The sequence below is a fragment of the Protopterus annectens genome, chromosome 3.part0, assembly GCF_019279795.1.
Source record: "Protopterus annectens isolate FY-2018-M chromosome 3.part0, PAN1.0, whole genome shotgun sequence".
Taxonomy (NCBI): domain Eukaryota; kingdom Metazoa; phylum Chordata; order Ceratodontiformes; family Protopteridae; genus Protopterus; species Protopterus annectens.
Genome location: NC_056731.1, coordinates 1,703,130,875 through 1,703,143,221, shown reverse-complemented (window position 1 = coordinate 1,703,143,221; position 12,347 = coordinate 1,703,130,875).

The following is a 12,347-nucleotide window of genomic DNA, read 5'->3' as shown; positions in this document are numbered from 1 at the left end:
TGATGCACCCTCACACATACAACCCATTCATATTGTTGTTCACAATGGTGACACGGCTATATTGCTATGCGGAGCCATTCACAGACATACATACACAGAGGCATGCACGCCCATCTGTGTCATTGGCGGACTATTGGTGTGGTTTGGCACCTAGCGTGTTTGACTGCAGGTGGCGCAGACCTACTGTGCACATGTCTACATGGTAGGCCTGTTCTCGGTAGGCATCTGTGATGTGCTGTGCACATCTCATACCTGCACATTTGCTTGTTGTCCATCGGTCCACAGGCCAGTGGTGGGACATACAGGGATGTTGCTGAACATATGTACATGCGACCCTGTACAACTGTGGCGCTAGCCTCTCAGATGCTCATGTGTCGTGGGCGTGAACACCGTACACACACATGTGGTTGTGGGCGCCGTCCATACCCATCTCCACCTGTGGGTTGCTATCATCCCACACACTCCTTGTACTGTATGTTCAGGCTATGCAGCTATGTGGGGCTTGTGTGCATACAATACGATACTATGTGCCTTTGCACCCATCACGAACATTGTCACACAGGTACACCGGCAGCCATACACATGCAGATTGTTGTCAGCATGTCACATGTGGTACACACCTAACACATCTCCTGCGGGACATGGTAATCTGTATGGGCATGTCCAGTAGTGACATACCACAGCTACCCCTACATGTCGGCTATGCACGACATGTCTGTGTACATCTACTGTGACATATACACAAGCAATGCCCCCTACCTACATCACATGGTACTACCTGTGGAGTATGTGTGTCTGCATCCATGCTATGGCCATAGATGACAATTGTACATCTATATGTGCAACATACCTCAGTGGGGGTTGTCATGAGCACATGTTCCATGTGTCAATGCATTGTTTGTGTCTGTTGGGCAGTCATTGTTGTGCATGGTTTACATGGCTGACATAGTGTACTGTGTCTGATTCCAGGTACTTCATTGGGCTACCAGCATTGTACATTTCTACAGCACATTCCAGCCATCATGTAGCCAGCTTAGATGACAGTGGGAGGTGTTCCGCCATGTGCACATATGTCACCACGGTACAAAGGTGAGTGGCACACATTGTGGGGACTGGGTTCGGACGGCTGTGGATGTGTGTACGGGTGTTGACAACCATGACTGCACCAGATGGTGTCTTCTGGATGTGTGACATTCACAACAAACACCCACATTCACATAGCAGCACATCGTCCACGACAATTGACATTCCTGCCTGAACACTGTATGCGGTATGTTTGTATGACCACTGCATATATCACTGGTGGCCACCAGCATGGCTGCCTACAACAGCAGTGTGTATCCTGTGCAAACATGGGTTACACCAGTCACACCACACCTGTGCCAGCTGGCCCTGTAGTGGGTGACAGTGCAGTTCCATTCATCATGTAACGGTATACATGCCGTGCACCAGTATGTTGCAGACATGTGAGCGGCTGTGCTACTCAACATATGCACACATGACACATCACCTGGTACACCGTGTCTGCCTTGCCACCTGCTATTGTGACCACCCTGTGATGACATTATGCGGCCCACATGGGCGTGGACATGTGATGGCTCAATGGTGAATTAACCGTCCAGGTGTGTGTCTAGCCAGGTGTCCAGTAGCCACTGGTCTGCATGCAGGGATAGTCTACATTGGCCTACTCTGTCACTGGGACTGTTGACTATGGTCATACTGTTGTTATGCAGGCATGTGCTGTTTGTCCAGTCTGATAGTCGTGTTGAACCACACTACCGTGGCACACAGGGCGTGTGGACATCTGGCTAAGGTGTGCAGCCCACATGTACATCTTCTCATGCTATGCTGCCTGTGCAGCGGTGTCACATGTCTGTCTCTGGCAGGGCTGTCACAGGTAGGCACAGCATGCAGTGATGTGTAACAATGCTTACACCCTCCACTGTGCTGTACACTAGCACTGCACACACAGTACAGCACACATGTCATTTATCTCACGGTGCCTGGGACCTGCCTCCATGCCCTACACGGCACACCTGCCAGTCCAGATTGTACACAGATCATACCTCCCAGTCACATACCTGGACTGCAACACACACAGGTGGGTGGTTCCCACACCACACCGTGATTTACACACATACTGTATTTTCCCATGACACATTGCATCATAGGTAGTCCATGTTCAGATACCCATGTTTGTGGCCACTACACACATTGTGACAGCGACAGTGCAGACACTGTACACCACAGGTTACATGCCAGTCGGGTTGGCATGCTGTACATTGCACCTGGGACAGTTGCTACTGCTATGTATTGCCAGCAACACGACCTTCCCTAGTATGGACTCCCACGTACCCACACATGCTTGGCCATGCAGTGCACATAGCTGGGTGACACATTACACGACACATACCATACCTACACTACCCTCAGCATGCACCAAACCTCCATGTGTCTGTATGCTGGGCCTACACACCTCCCCTCTGTTTGCTGAACATCCATGCTTACCATCCCTGCTAGCCACACCCTAAGCACACAACCATAGCAGCATGCATGGTACATACACACTACAGCGGTATTACTGACATCCACTGACAGAGGTAGTTGAGGGCATGGCACCCGTCCGATGGACAGTCTATGTGCCTATGCCAACAGTGATCACAGTGCACTTCTGCTACATTTACACACTGGTAGGGACCATGCTATTCCACACTGAGACATGGTGGTGCTGGCATTTTCACAGGCATACAGTGGTATTCCTGTTCCATGCACCACGTGCTGTATGGGCACATGTGCAGGCTGTTGCACGGTAGTTTTGTTCACCTGTGTGTTGTGTGTCACTTGACAGTCATGGTGTGTCCTGCTGGTGCATGACATACTCCACAGCTAGCTACCTACACATGACTGCCAGACATTGCAGTGTGGGCCCTCACGCGGTGTGGTGGTATGTCTCTGCTGTTTGACTACATCCACATTCAATGCTGCATACCACGGTCATGCAGGCATTGGCGACACAGATGTTGCTGGCATCCTGCCTGCCAATGGGGTACCTACCAACAATACACACTCTCACTCACTACAGGGTTCCAATCCTTGGCTGGACATTGTATTAACCCTGTGGACACATACATAGTACTGGCATGCACATGTTATGTCTGGGAACACAGTCCCAATGTCACCTCCAACCGCCGTGGTTGTTGTATCCCGCCAACCTGGCTGTTACATGTCTCTGCAGCAGCACCGTCAGTGACTGCTACCCCATTCATGTAGTTGTGCACCCTGACCACCACACTACCACATCTATCACACTACACATGGATGGTACTGCATTGCACGTATGGGGCTGCATCTCTACACCCATGACTGGGCCATTCAGTATGGCACTGGGCCACATCTTGACATACATGCTTCACACACTCATTGACTACCTGCATGCCTTTCCTGGCACCCTTGTTGGGCTTCTGTGCGCCACAGCACACCACATCCCATGCTGGCCACCTGTCATATTATTGCATGGGTGGTTGGGGTGGTACAGAGGGTATCACATCAGACATGATCCGCTCTTTGCCCTTCAGCACCATTCCACTTTATGCTATTGACAGTGTACACATCCAGCATCACATCGTACCCTATGTATCGGCATGTTCGCCATGTGCCTTCTGTACAGTTCACACAGTGGTGCAGGCATATCATGCTGACTACAACATTTCAGGGGCGTGTGGCATTGCCGCGTTCCTCAGACATGTGGCCCCTCATGCTCAGTATTTGCATCGTACACTACCTGCTGTCACACAGTACTGTACATGCCTACATATACCACTTCTACATACCTGGCAGCATTCTAGCTCATCCTACTCATGTTGCTGACACCCATACAGGTGTCAGTGTGGCAGATATATCATGTAGATATCATTGCATCAGTTACATCACACATAGTGCATACACATCACCTTTGCATACTGACGGTCATGCGGTGTGTATCACATGGATACTGTCCCTATGCAGGCATATCACGTTGTACATGGTTGATGTACACACACATAGCCCACATGGTGCTGTGGTTGCCATATTACACCATAAGCGTGGGTACACATGTGCAGGACTACACATTTCTGGACCGAATGTCTAGCTGATAGCTTGGGTGCCCTTGTACCTGTGCCATAGACACACCGTGTTACAATGACACATGTGTGGTGTACCTTACACAATGGATACAACGTTACATGTCTCAGTATAGTCATGCTGTGCTCTCTACCCAGCTCAGACAGTTGACATATGCAAATGACAGCCATGTAACACATCTGTGCTCACCTGCATGCCACTAACACAGGGGTGTAATGTACTCTGCCATGGGCCATGTTCTCCACAGTACTGATGCATGTAGTACTCCTACATGGCGTTTGCTGTGGGCAGGGGAGGAGCAGTCCTGCATGTGTGCACACATGCCACATTGCTCAGCCGGGCGTCTGTGTGACATCCACAGACTGGACACACACCATGCTGTGGGACATAGGTCCTGTGCACATCCCACAGGGGCACACTGTGTCACTAGTCATGTGATAGCTGCCTTGCTGGTAGGGTGACACACACCCATGGTACCACCACAGCGGACGTATTGTATAGACATGACAGTTGACATCCAGTTCTGCCGTTCAGTGGACACTACCATGGGGGTGTCAGTACTGTGTACTTTGCCTATGTGAGTACACACGGTCCCGCTGGACATCATTGTGGCACACATTGCACCTGCTATGGAGCGTTTGGACATGGTCACTTGCTGTTACCTCCATTTGGTACCTATTCTGCTACTACATTGTCCCATATGTGCAGGCCATACATATCTTGTGTATGTATATAACATTAGCCCATCGCTCCATCATGCATGCTATGCCTGTGATACTGTCTATGATTTGTGAACATATCCATCATGCCAGCTTTGCATTACACATAATTGACATAGTCGCCCCTACTGCGTGGGATAGGTGCTCGTCGTGCGCACATTCCGTATGACATCGACGGTATATGCCCATGCACATGTGTGCTGTGACACTATACATAAATGTCCTATGCTGTGGCACTTCAGTGTTGGATATCCACTGCCAGCATCGGCGTGGGTGGTGGCATTGTTCTGTGTTTGCAACCCCTATGGCAGACCTGGGGTAGGGTTACCACCTGTGCCACTTTGCAAGGGACAGTCCCTCCTTGGGCAGTTGTGTCCTGACAAATTTATCACAAATGGCAAATGTCCTGAGATTGTGGGACATCACTATATCCCATTCTTATGTAAGAGTTGCATAACATACTTATTTATGTATGTACATTCCTAACTGTTACAAGACACACAATAAGCAACTGAACTGCTACAAGACTACACTTTTCTTTATGCAAAGAGTAGAGTTCTAACCTTTGTACTGACCATGGGTATGTGTCCACCTGTAACATCTGAAGTGTGTCCCGGCGATTTCCCACTTTGGCCTTTTGAAAGGGTGGCAAGCCGGCCCTGGGGTTATCGCGGGTGTTTACATGTTGTCCCACTGCTGTGCACACGTTGTCCACAGTTGTTGGTATGCTGCGGCGTTTTAGCATTACATATCAACCTTAGCCTCTCTCTGCCTGATGGACAGGTATCTTTACCTACACACACCGTTCACATACTGTACAGATTAAGTCATACGTATCGTGCCCTACACACCCGTACATGTCCTGGGTTCGACATACCTCTCCGGCCTTTTGTTCTGAGTTCGTCTCTATTCCCTTGTTTCTCTTTCTGTATTTTGTATGCGTTCGGTATGAACATACGGTTTGAATATCCAGGGAGTCTTCCTTATATTCATCGTCGCCTGATGCATGTGGGTTAATCAGGCCAATAGCTGTTCCTCGGTGTGTACTTATGCGCATATCAGCGGTGATCCCCCTTCCTTTCGTTCGTTCTGGCGTCGGCACTAGGCCATGGTTCTTTCCTCGTGTGGCCGTTGGTTATTTGCAATACCTTCGTGAGGATGGTATGTATTGTATCATGTTTGTGTGACTGCATCCGCTATGTGTGTTGTCGGGTACATTTCGCTGTGGTGTTAGCCGTGGATTGTGTGTGTTGGGTATGGTATTGTGTTCGACATGTGGGTCCCCGTGTCCTGGCGGCGTCTGTCGATGGCGTTGTGCATTCAAATGTGTTACATGGCTGTTATTTTCCTGTACATAGCGAATGCATGGATGCATGAGCCGCTGCTAGTGTTTCCCAGGAGCTTGTTGTGGGTATGCGCTGTCATTCACTGCCTGTATGTGTTTGCTACGGTTTTAGCTGTTAACCCTTTGATATGTACAATGGAGTATATCTTCGGATGTGTGTGACCAGTTCGGGGTGTGAGTCTTGCATTTATACATACCAGATATGCTTGTGTGTGTGCTCCATCCGTGCTTGGGGAGCTGCGGGTTACCTGTGTGTTGTTCGGGGAATGTTTGTTTTGTTGATGTCGTCTGCTGTCGGTATCGCCTGCATGTGTGCTTCCTGCACGTATTCCTCCTTCACATCGGTTATATATCTGCGGATGTTCGTCCGTGCCTACCATCCATTGGCATTTTGTCGCTGATAATTCACGGTGATTGTGGTCCTATACTTGGGGCGGACTGTATGCTACCGGTAGCCTCCTATTCGTGTGCCGCTTGCTTACGTCACGGTCGTGGAACACACCGCGGTATTTACGGACCGTGACTGTTCACGATCGGTGCGGGATGGCACATTCGTATTTTCGCCGTACATGCCTGATGCTGTGTAGCGTTGCCGACGGACCGTGTGGAGTATGCGTTATGGCCGCCATACCTACGGTGCGTGGTTTGTACATCGTCCTTTGCATCTCCTGTTTGCTATGGCCCTGTGGTACACTTTGGGACATTTGCGCTTTGCATCATTTTACGTCGCCACGTGCATAGCCACTGAGGAGATGTCAGTACTACTTTGTGGGTACTGCTGTACATCGCCTATGGTTCCTGTACTGTATGCCTCGCCTGTTATTACACTCCGGCTGTGACATGTCACCTTCATACACAGTTTACACTGGCACACACATTACACACACACAGCGGAACACCGACAACCTCACCTCACACATACACATATTGCCGCCATGGCTGTCAACCTTCTATTTCCGGAGTGGGGAACACACACAGTAGTAATGTGAAACACATGGGCATAATGTGGAACACATAGTAATGGCATAGTGACAACTTCAGCTAAGTAGGTCATAGGTTGATTATGATATGCTGATTTACTTACAGTGAAGAACCTTTACTAACTTACTATGAGTACATTCTATTTACCAGGATGTCATTTATATACATTCCTAACAATGGTTGTTTGAGAGACATTTTCAATGTGGAACTTGGAGGAACTGCGAGGAACATGCACTGTTTTACACCCCAGATGAGTGCGTTCCTCATAATGTCGTACACTTCACTGGTATGCTTTCGCTTTCGCACCGGCGGTTGAACACAATACCTCGTTGGCGCATCGCCCGGTGGCGGCGTGTATCTCCGCACTCATGTCCTATGGATATGACACGCACATATGTAGGGTTGCCACCTTTTCAAATGGCCAAAGTGGGACATTTGTAGTAGATGCGTCAGATTTTGCATGCCAACACATACCCACGGCCAGTACAAAGGACAGCGATTCACTTTTTGACGGAATACAAAGCTGTAGCATTACAGTTGCTTATTCTGTTTATTATCATATTTAGATGTTTCTTCTACAAAATAACTGTTTTCTGCAACTAATAAAGTAATTATGGGAAATGGTTTTGTCCTACAATCTCAGGACATTTGCCATTTTGTCAATGTTTTGCAGGACACAACTGCCCAAAGGTGGACTGTCCCTCACAGCGTGGGACAGGTGGTGACCCTACACATATCCCGTTACTGTACCGTGGACGGTGACCATCCCGACACGCGGATATGTATTGCTGCAGGTTAACATTTCCATGGCTGGCGTTACCTGCCCTGCCCACCCTTCAGGATGATCGGGTTGTCGGTCACTATGTTTAATATGTGGTGATTTCGCGTCTTACTTATCTGTGAACTTGCATCCCTGGGTTCCATATTACCCTGTTGTCCTTTCTATCTGTGTATGCGTACATATATTTCTACATGTGTACTGATATGTATTTCCGTATCTGTGTATGCACATGCGTACATGTGTGGTCGACTTGCGGCGATAGTGGCAGCATATGGCTCGCCGTGTGCTGTTGAACGGCGTGCGTTGAGGTGTTGGCGTTCCATGCTCTGCTGGCTATTGGGTGTGCAGTGTTTGGCGGTGCCTTTGTTGGAGTCACACATTGTCCGCACATACGGTACACATTACGGGCGGACATGTTTGTGTGGCGTCCATTTTACTGTGTGTGCAGGTCAGGAGGTGTCAGTCCATGGGGCCTACACTGTCAAAGTATGTGCTATCGTTCCCTCTTTGCCAGGCGTAGGCATATTAGATGCGCCTCTGTCTACCTACTGGGGCTGGCTCAGTGTGTCCGTGGCGCCGCGCCCTGTGCCTGTGCTTGCCCTGGCAGTTGTGGCGGGCTTGGTGGCCCTCGGCATTATGTCCCTGCAGCAGCTGTTTCCGCAGAATCATATTGTGTAGCATACAACATACTATGAATATGTGGGCACTTGTGCCTGGAGAGTACTGCAAGGCTCCACGGATGTATCCAAGCACGGAACCGTGATTTCAAGATCGAACACACGCTCTATGATTATTCTCGTTTGTGCGTGTGCCTCATTATGGCGTTCTTGCATGTGTGTGTGTGCATTTCTGATGGGTGTCATCAACCACGGCTCCAGTCGTAGCCAGCATCCCCCACAAGGTGACCTTGTGTGATGTCCCCACTGGCGAATACCTGATACAGCTGTGAGGCATGCCAGATATGGGAGTCGTGGTAGCTTCCAGGGCTGCCAGCACACACATCCATGATAATGCCCTGCGCATTGCACGACCTGGCAATTGATGGAGGGTATCCCTTGCGGTTTATGTAGCGTCTACCCTGCTCCCCAGGTGGTGACTTGATTTCTATGTGCGTACAGTCTATCGCACCCAGGACCTCCGGGTATTGTGCCACCACGGTGGAAGCGGCGCATATTGCTAGCCAACTCCTCCTGAGATGTGGGGAACTTTATGTGCTCATGGGCATGTGGTAACATGGCATCCAGGAACTGGTGTAGTACCCTGGATGCTGATGCCTGTGAGATGCCCATTATGTCCCGGTGGGCCTTTGAAAGGTACCTGTAGCCAGTATTCGCAAGCTCACACATACCTTTGTGTCCACTGGGATGGGCTCCCCTCTGTTGTCTCTTGTTCTCAGGCGGCCGGTACAGCTCCACTATTTGCTGTAGCGTGTCCCTGTCCACCCTGTAGCGCTGTACTATCTCCAGGTCTCGCAGCCCTGGTAGGTCACCCTTGGTCTGAACACTCTCCTTCTCCTGTGAGGCCTCACGGTAGTTGTCGGCACCACCCTCCGCAACTCCGTCTGTCTCTGCCACATACCTATGCATCACGGCCACGGCGGCAGGCAGCATATACATGTTAAAAGTTGCCCGGCTGTTTACACCCTACGGTGCGGCGTTTGGGAAATCGCGCTGTGTGTTGTGCGCATTCACATTTATTACTGTTGTGCTGTATACCGGTGATGTCATTGGGTGTGTCTGTGCGGCCCTATCCATGGATTATTTCCGTGGTTTTACGCTTGCAGCTGCAGCGGTACTGCCTGTAGTGTTACATTACAGTTGCCTGCATTGCCTTCGCCTGGCATCTTACATTACTGCATCCTGCAGGCACATGGCATATGATGCATTTTATCTGCGGCCGCGGTTATGCTACCTCTGTACTTGGCTGTGCTATTTCGGTTCTTTGCTCTTTGCATTTCTACTACATCCCCTATTATCTTTGCTCTCATATGCCTCCCCTTTCCCGTTCTGCAGGAGTCTGCATGCAGACTTATCAGCTGCCGGCGTTTGCCCTTCCTGCATTGATTGGTGTTAATTGCTCGTTACGGATACATTTACACTGCTTCCGCATTTCCTCGTATTCTCCGCATTACCTTCCTATATCCCTGGTTGTTGCCGGTGAGGCCGTCCACATGACTGGTTTCGGGAGCGTAGTCATCCTCGTGCACATGCATTTATGCAGCGCATTCTGTACTGTCAGCGCATCTATTTCCTAACCGCCAGTCATGATGCTGTAATGTGCATTGTACAGCCCAGATTTGCTGTCCTCAATATCCTTCCTCCTACAGTGGCACACCCTGTGTGGTTGACATGTATCTCGTGTAGGCCACTCCTCGGTGTAGTACCGCTCGCCGTTTGCTCCATCCTTACGCTGGCGCCCGTTTTGCGATTCACTATTATCTGCCTCATTTGCATGGAATTGACTACTAATACCTGGTTACGGCGCGGACACCGCCTCCACTCCTTGACAACCATTGCGCTGGGGTTGCAGCTTTACATACATACTATGGTGTGTGGTGGCTGTGCAGCTGATTTGTGTTCTAATGCTCTTTTCGGACATTATCATATTATTTCATTGCTTTACAACTTCTGTGCACACATCCGGGGTCTGCTGTTCTTTCTACGTCACGTGCCATTTATGTCATTTTTACATTTTGTGCATATTTTCTTTGGACATTCTCGGTGCCTTTCCACATTGGCATATTGCACCTATATGATACCTGACTTTGACAGCCTTCCGTTACTCCTCCGGTATGTTTGGGTAAATGTAAACCGTTTTTTGGTTTACATTGCCGTGCCTACCTTCGCCTGCGCCGCCGTGGATCGCTATTTGCCCTCATTTGCATGGTGCAATACCGCACACAGTGTGTTTTGCATACCTACGCCGGGCGGGGCGGTCCGGCGCCGCCCGGTAGTGCACGTGGAATTCATTCATACCTGAATCGCTAAGCAGCCATATTTGGCGTTATAACGCCGGCGCTATGCTGGCGCCTGGCGCAAGGTTCATGAATCCCGGGGAAAGTGTTTTTTTGGTAAAAGTGCTTTCGTTAAAGTGTGTTCGGTTATTATGGATTTGGACGTTTGCTCACTTGAGCAAACCTCCTAGATCCATATTTATATATATGTATATATATATATATATATATATATATATATATATATATATATATATATATATGTATATATATATTTATATAGATATATGGGTCTACTGATAAATAACAAATTACCCAAATGTTGACATTCACAAGATCAACCACAAAAGGTAAACTTTGCAAATGCCAACACTCTAACACACATGAGCTCAGCAAGAAATCGTCATGCGTACAAAATGATGTTTTAGAAAAGACTAAAGCATCATTTTTTGCAGGGGGCAAATCCCCTGCACCTCCATGTGGGGAGCTGCACCTCCCACACCCCTTGATAATTACATATTCTAACTCTGAGGTTGCACAATCTTGGGGAAAATGTAAATTTTCCTACCCTGAGAACTATGCAGTCTCACACACCTGTTGACTAAATTTTGTCAGTTTGTGTAGTCGACAAAATTTTGTCAGTTAAACAGATGCCACCCAAAGGGGAAGTCTATCAAAATCAGATCCCCAGATTTGTATCTCTCTCTCTCTCTATATATATATATATATATATATATATATAATTTGATGTAAACTGATTCCTCCGGCTAATGTTTAAATTTGGTGTAGGATAAGTAATTGTTTTGCAGAAAGTAATTTACATAAAAAATATAAGTTATATAAGGATTTAATAATGTGAATACACACATGCACATGTCCACATGCATACAAAAATGTCATAAATGTACACAAAAACAAGAACAAACCACCAGTATGAAAGTTAATTCAGTGGAAATGCAGACACCAAATAATAGAACGAAGAAACACTGGAACACACGTATTGCTACTCTAGACCAAAAACACTTTATTGAAATACAAGTAAAAAACACTTTTGGCTTCAGGCTTCTTCAGGCTTTGTACAGAAATGTTGTATCAGCAGAACTCCTTTATATAGTGATGTCATAATTAATTACACAAAAAGTTTTAAGGAGACAGTAGTATTCAATCCTGGCAATATATGTGCAGCTAGGTTTAAAATCCATTAAAATTCATTTAATTCAGTCTAATATGCAGTATTTCCACCACGAGCTGAACTATTAGAAACACATACAATTAAAAACTTAAAAACATGAGCAGAACCTTTGACTTTTTGGTGTCTATAAAGAGCACTAGTAATAACTTCTTTTTATGGCCACATAGAATGCAATGCATTTCTGACAAAAGGCAAGGTAAACTATATTACTGGTATTACAATTACCATAATCATACTGTCTCCTTAAAACCTTT